We start from the raw sequence: 17,793 nt of genomic DNA on the forward strand, positions 1-17,793 counted from the left end.
GTAGTGTGTGTATACTGGTACAGTAGTGTATGTATACTGGTACAGTAGTGTATGTATACTGGTACAGTAGTGTGTGTATACTGGTACAGTAGTGTGTGTATACTGGTACTGTAGTGTGTGTATACTGGTACAGTAGTGTGTGTATACTGGTACAGTAGTGTGTGTATACTGGTACAGTAGTGTGTGTATACTGGTACAGTAGTGTGTGTATACTGGTACTGTAGTGTGTGTATACTGGTACAGTAGTGTGTGTATACTGGTACAGTAGTGTGTGTATAGTGGTACAGTAGTGTATGTATGTAAACTGGTACTGTAGTGTGTGTATACTGGTACAGTAGTGTATGTATGTATACTGGTACAGTAGTGTGTGTATACTGGTACTGTAGTGTGTGTATACTGGTACAGTAGTGTGTGTATACTGGTACTGTAGTGTGTGTATACTGGTACAGTAGTGAATGTATACTGGTACAGTAGTGTATGTATACTGGTACAGTAGTGTATGTATACTGGTACAGTAGTGAATGTATACTGGTACAGTAGTGTATGTATACTGGTACAGTAGTGTATGTATACTGGTACAGTAGTGAATGTATACTGGTACAGTAGTGTATGTATACTGGTACAGTAGTGTATGTATACTGGTACAGTAGTGTATGTATACTGGTACAGTAGTGAATGTATACTGGTACAGTAGTGTGTGTATACATTTACATTTACATTTAAGTCATTTAGCAGACGCTCTTATCCAGAGCGACTTACTGGTACAGTAGTGTATGTATACTGGTACAGTAGTGTGTGTATACTGGTACAGTAGTGTATGTATACTGGTACAGTAGTGTGTGTATACTGGTACAGTAGTGTGTGTATACTGGTACAGTAGTGTGTGTATAGTGGTACAGTAGTGTATGTGAGGACCAGCACTCTTCTCCCCATATATTACCTACTGAGCATACTGTACCAGTTAGACATGGCTACCACTATCCAGTTACATCACACACTCAGCCTCCTTCCTCCATCCTCTTCTGCTCTGTCAGCATGCACCTCCATTTGCTGATGAACAGGGGGAGGAAGGAAAGGAGGTGGAGGAGCAGGGGATAGAGAAGAAGGAGGATGAGGTGGTGGAGGAGTGAGTGAGTGAGTGAGTGAGTGAGTGAGTGAGTGAGTGAGTGAGTGAGTGAGTGAGTGAGTGAGTGAGTGAGTGAGAGAGAGAGAGAGAGAGAGAGAGAGAGAGAGAGAGAGAGAGAGAGAGAGAGAGAGAGAGAGAGAGAGAGAGAGAGAGAGAGAGAGAGAGAGAGAGAGAGAGAGAGATGTTTGGCTCCTAGAGCAGATAAAACAGCAGTAAACTCTGCAGACATGTATAAGATCCTGACTGTCACTAGGACGTAACACAGCCCTCTGGGTCTGCAGAAAACACACGCTGCCTTCTAATCAGAGAAAGACACTATATGGACATAATATGACATTTGAAATGTCTTTATTCTTTTGTGACTGTTTACTGTTAACCTTTTATTGTTTATTTCACTTTTGTTTACTATTTATTTCACTTGCTTTGGCAATGTCAACATATGTTTCCCATGCCAATAAAGCCACTTCAATTCAATTGAGAGAGAGAGTGAGGGGGAGAGAGGGGGGCAGAGAGAGAGAGAGAATACAACCAATATTTACAGTGCCTTGCGAAAGTATTCGGCCCCCTTGAACTTTGCGAACTTTTGCCACATTTCAGGCTTCAAACATATAGATATAAAACTGTATTTTTTTGTGAAGAATCAACAACAAGTGGGACACAATCATGAAGTGAAACGACATTTATTGGATATTTCAACCTTTTTTAACAAATCAAAAACTGAAAAATTGGGCGTGCAAAATTATTCAGCCCCCTTAAGTTAATACTTTGTAGCGCCACTGTAACGGCGTTCTTCGTTTGTAGAAAGAGAGCCGGATCGAAATGCAGCGTGGTGGTTACTCATGACTTTAATGAAAAAAGTGACACATGAAATAACTATACAAATACAAAAACAACAAACGGAACGTGAAACCTAATTAAAGCCTATCTGGTGAAACTACACAGAGACAGGAACAATCACCCACGAAATACACAGTGAACCCAGGCTACCTAAATACGGTTCCCCATCAGAGACAACAAGAATCACCTGACTCTGATTGAGAACCGCCTCAGGCAGCCAAGCCTATACTAGACACACCCCTAATCAACCACAATCCCAATGCCTACAAAAACTCCAATACGACAATACAATAAACCCATGTCACACCCTGGCCTGAACAAATAATTAAAGAAAACACAAAATACTAAGACCAAGGCATGACAGAACCCCCCCCCCCCCCCCCCCCCCTAAGGTGCGGACTCCCGGACGCACCTCAGAACCATAGGGAGGGTCCGGGTGAGCGTCTGTCCGTGGTGGCGGTTCCGGCTCGGGACGTGGACCCCACTCCATTAATGTCCTAGTTCCTCCCCTTCGCGTCCTGGGATAATCCACCCTCGCCGCCGACCATGGCCTAGTAGTCCTCACCCAGAACCCCACTGAACTGAGGAGCAGCTCGTGACTGAGGGGCAGCTCGGGACTGAGGCAGCTCGGGACTGAGGGGCAGCTCGGGACTGAGGGGCAGCTCGGGACTGAGGGGCAGCTCGAGACTGAGGGGAAGCCCAGTACTGAGAGAAAGCCCAGTACTGAGAGGAAGCCCAGTACTGAGACGAAGCCCAGTACTGAGATGAAGCTCAGGTAGGTAGCTGGCTCCGGTAGATCCTGGCTGGCTGGCGGATCTGGAAGATTCTGGTTGACTGGCAGATCTGGAAGAGACTGGTTGACTGGTAGATCTAGAAGATCATGGCTGACTGGCGGATCTAGCTGCTCTATGCAGACTGACAGCTCTGGCTGCTCCATGCAGACTGACAGCTCCTTGCAGACTGACAGCTCTGGCTGCTTCTTACAGACTGACCTCTCTGGCTGCTTCATGCAGACTGACAGCTCTGGCTGCTCCGGGCAGCCGAGCGGAAATGGAGGAAAACTCGCCTCCCTGCGGACCTGGCATCCTTTCACTCCCTCCTCTCTACATTTTCCTCCTCTGTCTCTGCTGCTAAAGCCACTTTCTACCACTCTAAATTCCAAGCATCTGCCTCTAACCCTAGGAAGCTCTTTGCCACCTTCTCCTCCCTCCTGAATCCTCCCCCTCCCCCCTCCTCCCTCTCTGCAGATGACTTCGTCAACCATTTTGAAAAGAAGGTCGACGACATCCGATCCTCGTTTGCTAAGTCAAACGACACCGCTGGTCCTGCTCACACTGCCCTACCCTGTGCTCTGACCTCTTTCTCCCCTCTCTCTCCAGATGAAATCTCGCGTCTTGTGACGGCCGGCCGCCCAACAACCTGCCCGCTTGACCCTATCCCCTCCTCTCTTCTCCAGACCATTTCCGGAGACCTTCTCCCTTACCTCACCTCGCTCATCAACTCATCCCTGACCGCTGGCTACGTCCCTTCCGTCTTCAAGAGAGCGAGAGTTGCATCCCTTCTGAAAAAACCTACACTCGATCCCTCCGATGTCAACAACTACAGACCAGTATCCCTTCTTTCTTTTCTCTCCAAAACTCTTGAACGTGCCGTCCTTGGCCAGCTCTCCCGCTATCTCTCTCAGAATGACCTTCTTGATCCAAATCAGTCAGGTTTCAAGACTAGTCATTCAACTGAGACTGCTCTTCTCTGTATCACGGAGGCGCTCCGCACTGCTAAAGCTAACTCTTTCTCCTCTGCTCTCATCCTTCTAGACCTATCGGCTGCCTACGATACTGTGAACCATCAGATCCTCCTCTCCACCCTCTCCGAGTTGGGCATCTCCGGCGCGGCCCACGCTTCGATTGCGTCCTACCTGACAGGTCGCTCCTACCAGGTGGAGTCGCGAGAATCTGTCTCCTCACCACGCGCTCTCACCACTGGTGTCCCCCAGGGCTCTGTTCTAGGCCCTCTCCTATTCTCGCTATACACCAAGTCACTTGGCTCTGTCATAACCTCACATGGTCTCTCCTATCATTGCTATGCAGACGACACACAATTAATCTTCTCCTTTCCCCCTTCTGATGACCAGGTGGCGAATCGCATCTCTGCATGTCTGGCAGACATATCAGTGTGGATGATGGATCACCACCTCAAGCTGAACCTCGGCAAGACGGAGCTGCTCTTCCTCCCAGGGAAGGACTGCCCGTTCCATGATCTCGCCATCACGGTTGACAACTCCATTGTGTCCTCCTCCCAGAGCGCTAAGAACCTTGGCGTGATCCTGGACAACACCCTGTCGTTCTCAACTAACATCAAGGCGGTGGCCCGTTCCTGTAGGTTCATGCTCTACAACATCCGCAGAGTACGACCCTGCCTCACACAGGAAGCGGCGCAGGTCCTAATCCAGGCACTTGTCATCTCCCGTCTGGATTACTGCAACTCGCTGTTGGCTGGGCTCCCTGCCTGTGCCATTAAACCCCTACAACTCATCCAGAACGCCGCAGCCCGTCTGGTGTTCAACCTTCCCAAGTTCTCTCACGTCACCCCGCTCCTCCGCTCTCTCCACTGGCTTCCAGTTGAAGCTCGCATCCGCTACAAGACCATGGTGCTTGCCTACGGAGCTGTGAGGAGAACGGCACCTCAGTACCTCCAGGCTCTGATCAGGCCCTACACCCAAACAAGGGCACTGCGTTCATCCACCTCTGGCCTGCTCGCCTCCCTACCACTGAGGAAGTACAGTTCCCGCTCAGCCCAGTCAAAACTGTTCGCTGCTCTGGCCCCCCAATGGTGGAACAAACTCCCTCACGACGCCAGGACAGCGGAGTCAATCACCACCTTCCGGAGACACCTGAAACCCCACCTCTTTAAGGAATACCTAGGATAGGATAAAGTAATCCTTCTCACCCCCCCCCCTCAAAAGATTTAGATGCAGTATTGTAAAGTGGCTGTTCCACTGGATGTCATAAGGTGATTGCACCAATTTGTAAGTCGCTCTGGATAAGAGAGTCTGCTAAATGACTTAAATGTAATGTAAATGTAAATGACTGACAGCTCTGACAGCTCCATGCAGGCTGACAGCTCTGACTGCTCCATTCAGGCTGACAGCTCTGACTGCTCCATGCAGGCTGGCAGCACCTTGCAGACTGGCAGCTCCTTGCAGACTAGCAGCTCCTTGCAGACTGGCAGCTCTGGCTGCTTCATGCAGACTGACAGCTCTGGCTGCTTCATACAGACTGACAGCTCTGACTGCTCCATGCAGGCTGACAGCTCTGACTGCTCCATGCAGGCTGACAGCTCTGACTGCTCCATGCAGGCTGGCAGCACCTTGCAGACTGGCAGCTCCTTGCAGACTGGCAGCTCCTTGCAGACTGGCAGCTCTGGCTGCTTCATGCAGACTGACAGCTCAGGCTGCTCCGAACAGGCAGGAGGCTCCGGCAGCGCTGTAGAGGAGGAAGGCTCTGATAGCGCTGAACAGGCGGGAGACTCCGACAGCGCAGGAGGGAAGGAAGGCTCTGGCTGTGCTGAACAGGCGAGGCGCACTGACGGCCTGGTGCGTGGTGCTGGAACTGGTGCTACAGGATCGAGGACACGCACAGGAAGCCTGGTGCGGGGAGCTGCTACCGGAGGACTGGTGTGTGAAGGTGGCACAGGATGGACTGGACCGTGAAGGTGTACTGGAGAGCCTGAGAGCAGGACTAGCACAGGACGTGCAAGGCTAGGTAGGTACACAGGAGGCCTGGTGCGTGAGGCTGGCACATTTTTCACCAGCCGACTAACACGCACCTCAGGACGAGTATGGAGCGCTGACCCAGGTGCCATTAAATCCCAGACACGCTCCGTCGGACGAATATCGTACCTATAGCACCATACTAGCAACTCCCTCATTACTCTCTCCTCCACTTTCCCCATTAACTCCTTCACAGTCTCTGCTTCGCTCACCTCTAACACCGGCTCTGGTTCTCGTCTCCTCCTTGGCTCCTCATGATAAACAAGGAGAGTTGGCTCTGGATAGACCGGACCGTGCAGGCGCACTGGAGCTCTTGAGCACCGAGCCTGCTCAACCTTACCTGGCTCGATGCCCACTCTAGCCCGGCCAATACGAAGGGCTGGTATGAACCGCACCGGGCTATGCACCCGCACTGGAAACACAGTGCGCTCCATAGCATAACACAGTGCCTGCCCGATCTCTCTAGCCCCCCGGTAAGCACAGGGAGTTTGCGCAGGTCCCCTACCTGGCATAGCCATACCCCCTTTAAGCCCCCCCCCCCCCCAATATTTTTTTTGGGCTGCTTTTCGGGCTTCCTTGCCAACCGTGTTCCCTCGTATCGTCGGCTCCTATCTCCGGCTGCCTCTGCTCTCCTTAGTGCCTCCACCTGTTCCCATGGGAGGTGATCTCTTCCGGCCAGTATCTCCTCCAAAGTGTAACAACATTTGCCATCCAACACGTCTTCCCATGTCCATTCTCCGAATAATTCATCCTCCTTTTTCTGCTCCTGCTGTCGCTGCCTGTAACCACGCCACTCGGTCCGTGTGTGGTAGGTGATTCTGTAACGGCGTTCTTCATTTGTAGAAAGAGAGTCGGACCGAAATGCAGCGTGGTGGTTACTCATGACTTTAATTAAAAAAGTGACACATGAAATAACTATACAAATACAAAAACAACAAACGGAACGTGAAACCTAATTACAGCCGATCTGGTGAAACTACACAGAGACAGGAACAATCACCCACGAAATACACTGGGAACCCAGGCTACCTAAATACGGTTCCCCATCAGAGACAACAAGAATCACCTGACTCTGATTGAGAACCGCCTCAGGCAGCCAAGCCTATACTAGTCACACCCCTAATCAACCACAATCCCAATGCCTACAAAAACTCCAATACGACAATACAATAACCCCATGTCACACCCTGGCCTGAACAAATAATTAAAGAAAACACAAAATAATAAGACCAAGGCGTGACAGCCACCTTTTGCTGCGATTACAGCTGTAAGTCGCTTGGGGTATGTCTCTATCAGTTTTGCACATTGAGAGACTGAATTTTTTCCCCATTCCTCCTTGCAAAACAGCTCGAGCTCAGTAAGGTTTGATGGAGAGCATTTGTGAACAGCAGTTTTCAGTTATTTCCACAGATTCTTGATTGGATTCAGGTCTGGACTTTGACATGGCCATTCTAACACCTGGATATGTTTATTTTTGAACCATTCCATTGTAGATTTTGCTTTATGTTTTGGATCATTGTCTTGTTGGAAGACAAATCTCCGTCCCAGTCTCAGGTCTTTTGCAGACTCCATCATCTTCCAGAATGGTCCTGTATTTGGCTCCATCCATCTTCCCATCAATTTTAACCATCTTCCCTATCCCTGCTGAAGAAAAGCAGGCCCAAACCATGATGCTGCCACCACCATGTTTGACAGTGGGGATGGTGTGTTCAGGGTGATGAGCTGTGTTGCTTTTACGCCAAACATAACGTTTTGCATTGTTGCCAAAAAGTTCAATTTTCATCTTTCATTTGGTTTCATCTGACCAGAGCACCTTCTTCCACATGTTTGGTGTGTCTCCCAGGTGGCTTGTGGCAAACTTTAAACAACACTTTTTATGGATATCTTTAAGAAATTGCTTTCTTCTTGCCACTCTTCCATAAAGGCCAGATTTGTGCAATATACGACTGATTGTTGTCCTATGGACAGAGTCTCCCACCTCAGCTGTAGATCTCTGCAGTTCATCCAGAGTGATCATGGGCCTCTTGGCTACATCTCTGATCAGTCTTCTCCTTGTATGAGCTAAAGGTTTAGCGGGACGGCCAGGTCTTGGTAGATTTGCAGTGGTCTGATACTCCTTCCATTTCAATATTATCGCTTGCACAGTGCTCCTTGGGATGTTTAAAGCTTGGGAAATCTTTTTGTGTCCAAATCCGGCTTTAAACTTCTTCACAACAGTATCTCGGACCTGCCTGGTGTGTTCATTGTTCTTCATGATGCTCTCTGTGCTTTTAACGGACCTCTGAGACTATCACAGTGCAGGTGCATTTATATGGAGACTTGATTACACACAGGTGGATTGTATTTATCATCATTAGTCATTTAGGTCAACATTGGATCATTCAGAGATCCTCACTGAACTTCTGGAGAGAGTTTGCTGCACTGAAAGTAAAGGGGCTGAATAATTTTGCACGCCCAATTTTTCAGTTTTTGATTTGTTAAAAAGGTTTGAAATATCCAATAAATGTCGTTCCACTTCATGATTGTGTCCCACTTGTTGTTGATTCTTCACAAAAAAATACAGTTTTATATCGTTATGCTTGAAGCCTGAAATGTGGCAAAAGGTCGCAAAGTTCAAGGGGGCCGAATACTTTCGCAAGGCACTGTATATGATTAAAAACACTGTAGCTGGTAATATAACATTTAAACGTCTTTATCCTTTTGAAACCTTTATGAATGCAATGTTTACACTTCAAACACATTGACCGTGTCCTTGCGCAAAATTGTACGGATCGGGATATGTACAGTTTGAGGCATATGCATTTCTTTGATGAGCACCATACCGAACGCACTGCAACTGCCTCTGCAACGCAATTCTGCAAGGCAAACGCAGTGTTTCATTGGAAATGAATGTAATTCTGCTCTACCAAAATGCAGTGACGCTGTCGGTGTGTTCGAAGTGTTACTGTAACTTTAAAAATAAAAATGTTTTGTGTTGTTTCTTGTTTCTTCTCACTTTTGTTGCCTTTGGCAATGAAACATGTTTCCCTTTGAATTGAATTGAAATGTAAGTCCACATTTATTAGTATAGTGTTGTTACCACAGTAATTACACAGGTATAAGGGAGACTAAATGTAAAGGGTTGCCCAAAAATTTACATTTGAGCTTATTCCTAGCCTAGATGACAATGTCACTATCTTGTGATTCATGTTTATGTCAGAAAGTATGTGCTATATAGCGTTGAGTGTATTTAAACCGTTTGCTGACATCTTGTAGATGTTATCGCAAAATATGTGTAATTCCTTTCTTTTTTTTCTTGGGATTTGCATGTCTAAGCCTTCCATGCTTATGTTCCTTGCTCCAACAGTGCAGTAATACCTAGCAATACAAAACAATACACGCAAATCCCCCAAAATAAAAAAGAAAGAAAATAAGAAATAACAGAGGGAGCAGTGTCAAGAGTCCGGAAAATACATGTATATGTATATATATAAATACATGTATTATTTTATGTTAAACAATTTATTATGATAGAATAGACATAAACTAAATTATATAGTACCAGTCAAGTTTGGACACACCTAGTCATTCAAGGGTTTCTCTTTATTTGTATAATTTTCTACGTTGTTGAATAATAGCGAAGACATGAAATAACACACATGGAATCATGTAGTAACCAAAAAGTGTGAAACATGTCAAGATACATTTTATATTTTGAGATTCATCAAAATAGCCACCCTTTATCTTGATGACAGCTTTGCACACTCTTGGCATTCTCTCAACCAGCTTCACCTGGATTGCTTTTCCAATAGTCTTGAAGGAGTTCCCACATATGCTGAGCACTTGTTGACTGCTTTTCCTTCATTCTGCTGTCCAACTTATCCTAAACCATCTCCCGAGTGGCACAGCAGTCTAATGCACTGCATCTCAGTGCTAGAGGCGTCTCTACAGGGTCACTACCAGGGTCACTACAGACCAACCCTACAGACCCTGGTTGGATTCCAAGCTGTATCACAACCGGCCATTATTGGGAGTCCCATAGGGTGGCACACAATTGGCCCAGCTTCGTCTGGATTAGGGTTTGGCCAGTGTAGGCCGTCATTGTAAATAAGAATTTGTTCTTAAATGACTTGCCTAGTTAAATAAAGGTTAAATTAAAAATATATAATAATAATCTCAATTGGCTTGAGGCTGGTTGATTCTGATGTTGGTCATCTGATGATGCACTCCATCACTGTCCTTCTTGGTCAAATAGCCCTTACACATCCTGGAGGTGTGTTGGGTCATTGCCCTGTTGAAAACAATTTACAGTCCCACTAAGCACAAACCAAATGGGATGGCATATCGCTGCAGAATGCTGTGGTAGCCATGCTGGTTAAGTGTGCCTTGAATTCTAAATACATCACTGATAGTGTCACCAGCAAAGCACCCCCACACCATCCCACCTCCTCCTCCATGCTTCACGGTGAGAACTACACATGCGGAGATCATCTGTTCCCCTACTCTGCGTCTCACAAAGACATGGCGGTTGGAACCAAAAATCCAAAATTTGTACTCATCAGACCAAAGGACAGATTTCCACCGGTCTAATGTCCATTGCTTGAATTTCTTAGCCCAAGCAAGTCTCTTCTTCTTATTGGTGTCCTTTAGTAGTGGTTTCTTTGCAGGAATTCAACCATGGAGGCCTGATTCACACGTCTCCTCTGAACAGTTGAGATGTGTCTGTTACTTGAACTCTGTGAAGCAATTATTTGGGCTGCAATTTCTGAGGCTGGTAACTCTAATGAAGTCTAATGGAGTTATCCTCGGCAGCAGAGGTAACTCTGGGTCTTCCTTTCCTGTAGCGGTCCTCATGAGAGACAGTTTCACCATAGCGCTTGATGGTTTTTGCGACTGTACTTGAAGAAACATTTTCCTGGATTGACTGACCTTCATGTCTTAAAGTGATGATGGAATGTCGTTTCTCTGAGCTTATCTGAACTGTTCTTGCCATAATATGGATTCAGTCTTTTACCAAATCGGGCATCTTCTGTTTACCAACCCTACCTTGTCACAACACAAGTGATTGGCTCAAACCGATTAAGAAGGAAAGAATTTCCACAAATTGACTTTTAACAAGGCACACCTGTTAAATGAATTGCATTCCAATTGACAACCTCGTGACGCTGGTTGAGAGAATGCCAGGAGCGTGGAAAGCTGTCATTAAGGCAAAGGGTGGTTTTGAGGAATGTTAAATTGAAATATATTTTGATTTGTTTAACACTTTTTTGGTTACTATAAGATTCCATATGTTATTTCATAGTTTTGATGTCTTCACTATTATTCTACAATGTAGAAAATAGGAAGAAATACAGAAAAACCCTTGAATGAGTAGGTGTGTCCAAACTTTTGACTGGTACTGTGTACATATATATATAGTAACTTGAATTAAGAATGTATAATTGACAAAGGCTCAATGCTTCTTTCTTTAGTTGAGTGTTTCCTGTGTTGAGGAAGTCCTTCAGTCAGCCGGTCAGTCAGCCAGCCAGTCAGTCAGTCAGTCAGCCAGTCAGCTGGAGCCTCTGAACAGCATGATCTGATCAGCTCCCTCTAGGCAGGCCCTCGTTGCCCTGGTAACCTGCTGACGCTCTGAGGGAGGAAGAGCTCTGTTCAGAGACAATGGCATTCTTTCAGAGAACACCACTAGCACTAGGACCCTGGAGAAGACCGGGACTCCTGTTGGTGGGCCAGGCTGGCTAACTGGCTGAGCTGTGGAACACACAAAAGAGAGAGAGAGAGAGAGAGAGAGAGAGAGAGAGAGAGAGAGAGAGAGAGAGAGAGAGAGAGAGAGAGAGAGAGAGAGAGAGAGAGAGAGAGAGAGAGAGAGAGAGAGAGAGAGACTACAGGAACGCAGTCAGTCGCCTGTGTTGCTCAGTGCCAGAAACGCAGAGCTGGGGCGGAAATGGAGGGGCTCAGGCTCAGTGGAGGGAACTGACATTGCAGACTAGGAGAGGAGAGGTAGAGCTATCGGAGAGGAGGAAAGGAAGGGGCTCGTCTGGACAACAGAAGGATTCTAAGGTGACTTTATGGCTCTTTTCAATCGCTGTCTGTGGTGGTGGTGATGGGGGGAGGGGGTGTGTATGTATGTATGTATGTATGTATGTATGTATGTATGTATGTATGTATGTATGTATGTATGTATGTATGTATGTATGTATGTATGTATGTATGTATGTATGTATGTATGTATGTATGTATGTATGTGTGTGTGTGTGTGTGTGTGTGTGTGTGTGTGTGTGTGTGTGTGTGTGTGTGTGTGTGTGTGTGTGTGTGTGTGTGTGTCGACTTTAGCAACCAAAGGAGGTTAAGTGTTGACATGTGCTGCTTCTGCACTTCTAAGTAGAGAGACAGTGTGTTTTTCAGTGAGACAGAGCGAGGGATAGTTATGTGTTTGTTTTGAAGGGAGAGTAAAGGGGAAAGTCTAAGTGAGTGTTGACAGTCATCGACTGGAGGGAAGGGGTCCAGAGGAGTGTACACTTTTAACGGAACAGGGGGACCCCATCCACTCATGTTAGAAGGAGAGATAAATCAAAAATTGAGAGAGAGAAAGAGAGAGTAAATTGAGAGAGAGAGAGAGAGAGAGAGAGAGAGAGAGAGAGAGAGAGAGAGAGAGAGAGAGAGAGAGAGAGAGAGAGAGAGAGAGATAGCGATGGGGAGGTTTTAATCAGCTGAGCTCGGTGGTTTAGGGTTGTTGGTATACTGTACACTGTGTCCATGGATAGAGAGAGAAGAGTGATGTTTTAGTCAGCTTTGGGTAAAGTCTTGTAATACATGGGGATGAATTGAGCTGTATGTCATAGCTTAGATTAAGAAGGGACTCTTGTATGGGGATAAGGGGCTGGGTACTGTACGTGCGAGTGTGACAGGCGGCAAATAGGCTGAGAGAGGCAGATCTGATCAGACGCACAGCAACAGTGGAAAGAGCGCGTGGCACAGGGTGAGCACTATCACATCACGTTACACACACACACACACACACACACACACACACACACACACACACACACACACACACACACACACACACACACACACACACACACACACACACACACACACACACACACACACACACACACACACACACACACACACACATACATACAGACACACACCACATCTCTCTCTCCCTCTTTCCCTCTCCGTCTCCCTCTCTCTCTCTCCGTCTCCCTCTCTCTCTCTCCCCCTCTCTCTCTCTCTCTCCCTCTCTCCCCCTCTCTCCCTCTCTCTCTCTCTCTCTCTCTCTCCCTCTCTCTCTCTCTCTCTCTCTCTCTCTCTCTCTCTCTCTCTCTCTCCCTCTCTCTCCCTCTCTCCCCCTCTCTCTCCCTCTCCCCTTCTCTCGCTCTCTCTCTCCCTCTCCCCCCTCTCTCTCTCTATCTCTCTCTCTCTCTCCCTCTCTCCCCCTCTCTCTCTCTCTGTCTCTCTCTCTCTCTGAATATATTTACAATAAATGGACTCCCTAACCGTGGAGTTTGTGTATTCGCCAGCATATCAGGGCCACTGTGTTTGATAAGAGTGAACAAGCATGTCTGTCAGTATTGCATGTGTTTCATCTGTTCATCAGCATCTCTTTATTTACACGTGCAAAAGTATTTGTTTTGTATTATCGTATGGCGGTAGAATCCTGTGTGTGACTTTCCGTGGGTTTGTTCGCCTGTCCGTAATCTGTGTGTTTGTTCGAGTGCGAGTGTGTTTACATCTCTGTCTGTGTGTAAATGTGTATCCACGGCAGTGCAGGGAATGTTCACTTGTTAGACAGAGTGTCAATCTCTGTCTCTGTCTCTCCGTGTCTGTGGTCTGTGTGGGTGATTGGCTCTGCTATTTTTACATATTGATGAGCGAGAGAGAGAGAGAGTGGGGGGACAGGAGCGAGTGCAAGGGATAGAAAGAGAGCGAGTGAGAGGACAGCAAGAGCGAGACGGAGGGAACAGAGAGAGAGAGCGAGAGAACCTGTCGTGATCTAGTGAAGTTCATTCATAATTCACCCGCCCCACCGTATGGCATCGTTCATTCAGATAATGATCCCCATTGGCTGTGTTCATTTAGGATCTCAGCCCAATATCGCCCTGATAGTCTCAATGAAGAGACCCCCTATGTCGGAGCTCTCACTGTGTCTGGACTCCAAACACACTGCAACTGACGCTTCCCCGGACCCCCCACCAACGTCAATAAATGCCTGATGCAAAAGTCCGATTTCCATGTCATATTTAATTGAAATGAGCCTTCATTTATCCCAGATAAAACATGTGCTTGATCAATTGCTTACCAAAGACAACTAGTGCTGGGCTACAGCTATTGATCCTCTTTATTGGTATCCAGCATTGGTCTGGCCTAGTCAAAATAGACATGTCCAGTCCTGTGTAGTCTGGATGTGAGAGTGAAGGCCAGTCAATGTTATAGATACCATCCATCCTAAACCCAATGGGTCAATAACCACTTTCATTTGACACACAGGTCAGCAGTAACAAAGACCGTCATTTCTCTCTTTGAGCTAATTCACATATACCCTCCTCCCTACTTCTCTTTCCTCAGCTAAGCGGCGTGTGCGTTTAGTGCTGTGTTAATGCAGTCTAAAGCCGTATAGTAGAACTACAGCATATTAGTGGAAAGAAGAACGATGGTCTTTGTGCCCCCCCCCAGGTTATAATTGTCATTGACTCTTCAATAGCCACCCTGCTGTGCCCGAATGGAGTCATTGTCCACAGCACAGCGAGCCTGGCTCAATTAGCTCCACTCACGTCAGTAAGAGAGCGCCCAGCGTGTGTGTGTGTGTGTGTGAACAGTGTGTGTGTGAGTGTGTCCTCTTGCTAACTAACTCAGTCCTTATAAAGCTCGGGTAAAAATAGAGCGGGGATGAAAAAAAAGGTTTTATATTTTGAAAGATGTTCTCATTTCTAGCTGAGGTTGCCGACAGATTTGAAGGGATGATTCTGGTGTGTGTGTGAGTGAGTGAGTTTAAGGAGTGTGTCGGACCAGGAATGCCACTGCTCGTGTGGAGAGGGCTCTGTCTTGTGTTTTTGTCAGATAAGATGTTACATTTCCAATTCTGACTTGTCCGTGTGAGTGCACATGTGTGGGTTTCTGTGTCTGCGTGTATGTGTTGTTCTGTGTGTGACTGTGCATGATTGTGTGTGTGGTGTGTGTGTCGGCGGAGGTATAGCATGACGCTGGTTGCTAAGCGAGGCAGGGACGTGGGTGGAAGGATTTCCTGTCGACAGGAGAGTTTGCTTATGCGGGGAGGGCCGTGCCGAGGGGAAGTGTGTGTTGTGTTTTTTCTGTGTGTGTGTGTGCGTGTGTTATTTGCCTCGATCACTCATCAAGCAACACACACACCCAAGAGTAGTCTCTCATATCGCTGTCTGGACAGACAGACCAAACACACACACCACTGTAGGCCAGGGGCATCCAATTTGGAATAGCCCACACATCTATAAGTGGGTGAATGATTGGGCATCATTTGATGTGACAGGCTGGCCCTTCTACTTTCGTGCCAAACCTCCTAGTCTGTTGACTGTTATTTGGGTTGCATAATGTCCTGGCTGGCGTCATTTGGCTGTTCTGTTCTTTTAGATGGACCTTGTGGCACATCCCCCAAAACCCCCATGACGTTATCCCCATAGCATGGACTTGCTCTCTCTCTCTCTCTCTCTCTCTCTCTCTCTCTCTCTCTCTCTCTCTCTCTCTCTCTCTCTCTCTCTCTCTCTCTCTCTCTCTCTCTCTCTCTCTCTCTCTCTCTCTCTCGCGCGCTCTCTCGCTCTCGCTCTCTCTGTCCTTCTCTCTCTCGCTTCTCACTCTGTCCTTCTCTCTCCCTCGCTCTCTCTGCAGTGATGTCATGTCTGTTTTATTGTGTCCCACACGTGAGGGTTGCCATTGCCATATGCACCATCGGCATGGCTCCCACCATAGTTACGTAATTGACATTGAATGAGAAGGAGGGGTGACGTCAGTCCCTCTGGTCCTCTCCTCTCTGGCTAGCTACAGTGATGTCATAGTTAGAAGCAGCCATACAAAGTCATGGTAGCTAGCGAGAGGGGAGGAGCCAGAGTGTTTTTTAAAACTACCTCAGGGCCAATCAGATGTATCTAATGTGTTTACCTCCTTTGCGGCTTCCCTCTATGGCAGACACTGTTATCAAATGCATTTGTCACACAATCGGGGATTTGGCCCCGGCACTTCATTTATATAACAGCCCAGCCACTTGGTTTGGATACAAAGATGAGGGTTTGGGGCAGGAGAAATGTAATATCACTCAAATTCGTAAATGGCGCTATGGATACAACGATTGACAGTGTCCATGAGATCATTTTTTGAAGCTATACATTGTTTGTAAACAAACACATTGTTTACTAACAATGGAGGAAAACACCTTTATATGGTTGTTATTATATAGTAATACATCTGGTTGTTATTATATCCTATATCCTATAGCCTTTCCTTCCAGTTCTCTGCTGCCGTTGACTGGAACATATGGCAGAAATCACTGAAGCTGGAGTCTTGTATCTCCCTCACTAACTTTAAGCTCCAGCTGTCAGAGTAGCTTACCTATCACTGTACCTGTACACAGCCCATCTGTAAATAGCACACCAAACTACCTCATCCCCATATTGTTATTTATCCTCTTGCTCCTTTTGCACCCCAGTATCTCTAATTGCACATCATCATCTGCACATCTATCACTCTAGTGTTAATGCTAAATTGTAATTGTTTCGCCTCTATGGCCTATTTATTGCCTTACCTCCCTACTCTTCTACATTTGCACACGATGTACATAGATTTTCCTATTGTGTTATTGACTGTATGTTTGTTTATGTGTAACTCTGTGTTGTTGTTTTTGTCACACTGCTTTGCTTTATCTTGGCCACAGTTGTAAATGAGAACTTGTTCTTAACTGGCCTACCTGGTTAAATAAAGCTTTTCTTTATATGGTAATACAGTGGTTGTTATTATATGGTAATGCAGCAGTTGTTATTATATGCTAATGCAGTAGTCATTATAGGGCAATGCAGTAGTTATTATATGGTAATGCAGCAGTTATTATACGGTAATGCAGTAGTTATTATATGGTAATGCAGTAGTTATTATATGGTAATGCAGCAGTTATTATACGGTAATGCCGTAGTTATTACATGGTAATGCAGTAGTTAGTATATGGTAATGCAGAAGTTATTATACGGTAATGTAGTAGTTATTACATGGTAATGCAGTAGTTATTATATGGTAATGCAGCAGTTATTATACGGTAATGCGGTAGTTATTATATGGTAATGCAGTAGGTGTTATTATACGGTAATGCAGTAGTTAGTATATGGTAATGTAGTAGTTGTTATTATATGGTAATGCAGTAGTTATTACATGGCAATGCAGCAGTTATTATATGATAATGCAGTAGTTATTATATGGTAATGCAGTAGGTGTTATTATACGGTAATGCAGTAGTTAGTATATGGTAATGTAGTAGTTGTTATTATATGGTAATGCAGTAGTTATTATATGGTAATGGAGTAGTTGTTGTATGGTAATGAAGCAGTTATTATACGGTAATTCAGTAGTTATTATACGGTAATGCAGTAGTTATTATACGGTAATGCATTAGTTATTGTATGGCAATGCAGTAGTTATTATATGGTAATGTAGTAGTTGTTATTATATGGTAATGTAGTAGTTGTTATTATATGGTAATGCAGTAGTTATTATATGGTAGTGCAGTAGTTATTGTATGGTAATGCAGTAGTTATTATATGGTAATGTAGTAGGTGTTATTATATGGTAATGCAGTAGTTGTTATTATACAGTAATGTTGTAGTTGTTATTATATGGTAATTTGTAAGTCGCTCTGGATAAGAGCGTCTGCTAAATGACCTAAATGTAAATGTAAATGTAAAGCAGTTGTTATTATATGGGAATACAGTAGTTGTTATTATATGGTAATGCAGTAGTTGTTATTATACGGTAATGTAGTTGTTATTATATGGTAATGCAGTAGTTGTTATTTTACGGTAATGCAGTAGTTGTTATTATATGGGAATAAAGCAGTTGTTATTAT

General features: G+C 45.6%; 1 protein-coding gene across 2 annotated transcripts in view; it reads left to right on the plus strand.

Moving 5' to 3' along the window:
• The first annotated feature begins 11,556 nt into the window (after positions 1-11,556).
• Positions 11,557-17,793, plus strand: part of ches1 (checkpoint suppressor 1) — a 57,794-nt gene continuing 51,557 nt past the window's right edge. Inside the window, exon 1 of one of the 2 annotated variants that reach the window (XM_046332265.1) lies at positions 11,557-11,768. The gene's annotated coding sequence lies outside the window, so the exon portion shown is untranslated. Of the gene's footprint in view, positions 11,769-12,061; positions 12,688-17,793 lie in introns of those variants that run through there. The other variant, XM_046332266.1, reaches the window with a different exon arrangement.

This window comes from Oncorhynchus gorbuscha, unplaced genomic scaffold, assembly GCF_021184085.1.
Source record: "Oncorhynchus gorbuscha isolate QuinsamMale2020 ecotype Even-year unplaced genomic scaffold, OgorEven_v1.0 Un_scaffold_12:::fragment_2:::debris, whole genome shotgun sequence".
Lineage (NCBI taxonomy): Eukaryota > Metazoa > Chordata > Actinopteri > Salmoniformes > Salmonidae > Oncorhynchus > Oncorhynchus gorbuscha.